Below are 4,193 nucleotides of genomic sequence, written 5' to 3' on the forward strand. Positions count from 1 at the left end.
CCTTCCTTCTGTCCTTCCTTCACCCACTCGTCTCCCTTCCTTCTCTTACCCCTCCCTCCCATTTCCTTCCTTCCTTCCTCCCTCCCTCCCTCCTTTTCTGAATTTGTTCTGAAATGTGATCCCTTATTCAAGTTGTATGTAGCCAACTTCCTTCAAGTTTTCGCCATCTGTCTTGTCTTGCTGGGTCCCTCATTAATTCAGGCAGTGCATCTGCAGTGACAGGTTTGCAGCCTCATCAATGGCTGGAACCCTGCCTGAATTTTATTCTTTTGAGCAACATCCCGCTTCTCCAAAACAAATTTCATTTAAAATCCATCCCTATTAGTTTCAGAAGGCCCACTTTGGCAAATCGTCGCGAGCACTTTAGAATCCTCTGCAGAGATTTTGAAGATTTTTTCTGACAATTGAATATTCATCCCAGTTGATTTATATTCTGGCTTTTCATCTTTAGAAGGAAGCTTATTCCATTTTTTTTTCTGCCTTATCATGGGATGTGTATATTATTTTCCACCCAGAAAATAGGCCACAAATCCCAAGGGAACGCGTTGTGATGAAACAAGTCCCATGGGGCTTTTTCATTAGCATTTATACCCTCAGAAGGTCTACCTTTGGGAAATCATTGTTGAATTACAGGGAAGAAATTGCCAGTACCGGTTTTTTTCCTGCTTATTCACTTGAAAAAGTATTTTAAGGACCATGTGTGGCCAACTAGAAGTTCTCCTTTAGCATGCTGGAATTTTCTTCTACTTTCTTAGGATCCCATTCTTGACTAGGATCTTGCTGAACTTATAGTTGAATTTAGAGTTATTTTATTTATTTATTTATTATTAGGTTTTTATCCCATGTTTATTACTTTATAAGTAACTCAAGGTGGTGAATATACGTAATACTCCATTCTCCTCCTATTTTCCCCAAAGTCACACAGCCGGCTTTCATGGCTAAAAACAACAGAACAACAGAGTTGGAAGGGACCTTGGAGGTCATCTAGTCCAACCCCCTGCTCAGGCAGGAAACCCTACACCATTTCAGACAAATGGCTGTCCAGTCTCTTCTTAAAAACCTCCAGTGTTGGAGCATTCACCTCTTCTGGAGGCAGGTTGTTTCCAGCCCAAAATATTCCAACTGGCTTTCATGCCTAAGGTGGGATTAGAATTTATAGTCTTCTGGTGATTGGCCCAAAGTCATCCAATCAGCTTTCACGCCTAAGGTAGGACTAGAACTCACAGCCTCCTGGTTTCTAGCCCTGTACCTTAAATATTAGACAACAGTAGCTGTGTTCAAAAGGGATGATGCTAAAATGGAAAAACCATAGGCAGTGAGGCTGCATTGCAAAATCAGCAGAATTTTAACCTGGATGAGGTTTTGAATGTAGACATCACTCCTTCGTTCATTCATTCATTCATTCATTCATTCATTCATTCATTCAATTTTTACAGCCGCCCAACTCAACCAAGTGAATCTGGGTGACTTGCAATTCTAAATTATTATTTTTAGCCCAGTCTTGCTTCTACAGAAAAAGCCTTGGAACGAGAGAGATCGTAGCAATGTGTCAGGAAGTTTCTCCTTAGTTCTAAGTTGCTTCTCTCCTTGATCAGTTTCCATCCGTTGCTTCTCGTCCTGCCTTCAGGCACTTTGGAGAATAGCTTGACTCCTTCTTCTTTGGGGCAGCCCCTGAGATATTAGAAGACTGCTATCATGTCCCCCCTCGTCCTTCTCTTCATTAAACTAGACATACCCAATTCCAGCAACCGTTCCTTACATGTTTTAGCCTCCAGTCCCCTAATCATCTTTGTTGCTCTTCTCTGTACTCTGTACATTCTGAACTATAATGCTCAAGAAGGTTCCTGAGAATACAATGGATAGCCAAGAAGATCAGTTAATAATAAGGGTCTGAGTATACAGGTATCCAAATAGAAAATATGGACATTTTGAGTAGGTTATTGATCCAGATTCTTAAAAATTAATACTGGAAACACTGTCCCACATATTTGCTTTTTTTAAAAAAAAAATAATCTTCTGTAAGATGGTGTCTGCTAGATTTATAGGATTTCTATTGTTTAATCTGTCATTTTTACTTGGCATCTTCTCTCTGAGTGTTCTTTGATCTTGTCACAAGATCCTTCGTTGTGCCAAAGCTGTATTTTCCCCTATTTTCAGTTTCTAGTTTCTGTTTCTTCTTTCTTTGGGTTTAAAACTGTATTTTTTTGCCTTTCTGGTGACTTTGTGGTGCCAGAGATTATAGAGAGAATAAATTTTTACATCAGTTAAATGAAAGCTCTTTATGTTTTCCAGACAGACTCCTGTTAAGCCTGAAAATTAATATTCCTTCTTGTCTCAGAGGAAGTGGAAAGGGCAGAAAAAAGTCGTAGATGAATAGAACTAGACACTTTTCATCATTCAGCAAACCAAAAAAATCCAAGATTGTAAAATTTGTGCAGGGAGATATGCTTATATATGTAACCACAAAGCCAATCTAATATTTATGCCATTCTTGTAAGCATCTTTAGGTCAGGGGTAGGCAACCTTGGTTCTTTTATGACTCGTGGACTTCAACTCCCAGAATTCCTGAGCCAGCTATGCTGAGAGGAAACGGAGAGGTTTCCAAGCTGAGCCATGCTGGCTCAGGAATTCTGGGAGTTGAAGTCCACGAGTCATAAAAGAGCCAAGGTTGCCTACCCCTGGACTAAGTGAAAAGCAGTATTGGAACAGTTTCTTACACTGTTTTATTAACTCAACTTCTATTGATTACATGTGAATGAGTTGCTTTATAAGATCAAAGTAATGATTTTTTTAGTTGAACCCTATTTTTTTTTAAAAAAAAAAATTAAGAGTATGCCAAGTTGTAGTTGGGACCTATTGAAGTGTTCATTGGATAAATGCGTTCATTGCCAATCCACTGGAACTTCCTGTTGACTTCAGTAGAAAAAAAAATTCACAAAGTAACGTTCAACCAATTGAGAAACAGAACCTAGATCAAATCTGTATCATTATTTTGGGGAAATGCCCACTGTAGAGTTCCTTCCTTCCTTCCTTCCTTCCTTCCTTCCTTCCTTCCTTCCTTCCTCCCTCCCTCCCTCCCTCCCTCCCTCCCTCCCTCAGGTATTCCATAATTTTATGAATATTCAATTCAATTGTTTAGTACTTCTGGAAATGATTATTGACTTTGTAATCTAGAGCTGGAGAATTTTGTATCAGATATAATTCAGACTTAAATATTTTTCATTTTAAGTCTGCATTATAAAGATTTTTCAACCGAATGGAGGAATTCAAATTTCTATGAAGATTTGAAACAGGAAAGCGTTGAGCGTTTCTATGAAGCTGAAATAGGTGCCTCTAAAATGGCTTTAATTCTGGCTAGATAGCATTTTATATACTTTTAATATACAAACAATTTGGAAATAATTTTGGAATCATTACATGTTATAGTGTGCTTGTCCCATTCATTCATATGCAATGTTAATTTAGTGGGTTTATTAAAATTCCCCAGCAATTTCCTTCACCAAAAACTCAGAACTGTCCCAACTAAGTCCAGCCAAAAGCAGACCAATGCTAGTCCACAGAGCAATGGCCAATGAGTCCACAGGTCACTTGAAAGTTTTCCAAATGACAAATCCACCAGGCAAAATTAAATCCACAACACAAGAAGGTGAGAAAAGTCCAGAGTTCACAAGGCACAATCCAAAGTCAAGGCACGGTTGTCAATCCAAAGCAAGGCAGGAATCACAACAATCAGGAAACACACAGCTAGGAAACGAACATGTTGTTCCCAGCATCACCTCCATCTGTCAGCTGTGCTAAATAGCCAGCTTCTGGTGCAACCCATCAAGAGGGATGAGGCTGCCTCCTCACAAATAGTCGGGATGACCTTCGCTGCTCCTGCCTTTTCTCTTCCCTACGTGTTCTTGGATCAGGTGCAGAAGGCAGTTCCTCTTTCCCCATCTGAAGCCTCAGGGCTGTCCTGCTGCAGCTGTGCTTCAGCCAAATCCCTCTCAGCCAGCTGGTCGTCCAGTTTCTCTCTCATCAACCACTCCCCCTGACTTGGACTCACAGCCCCTTCCTCAGAGCCATTGCCCAATTCCTCTCCTGTCATGCCTGGGACTGGCTCATCCTCCTTCAAAATGACATCCGGAGAGGCATCTGGGGAAGTGTCTGGGGGAGTCATCACATATACAGTATGTAATAAATTCAAATAT

The sequence above is a fragment of the Protobothrops mucrosquamatus genome, unplaced genomic scaffold (genome assembly GCF_001527695.2).
Source record: "Protobothrops mucrosquamatus isolate PMUCROS unplaced genomic scaffold, P.Mucros_1.0 scaffold4275, whole genome shotgun sequence".
NCBI classification, from domain to species: domain Eukaryota; kingdom Metazoa; phylum Chordata; class Lepidosauria; order Squamata; family Viperidae; genus Protobothrops; species Protobothrops mucrosquamatus.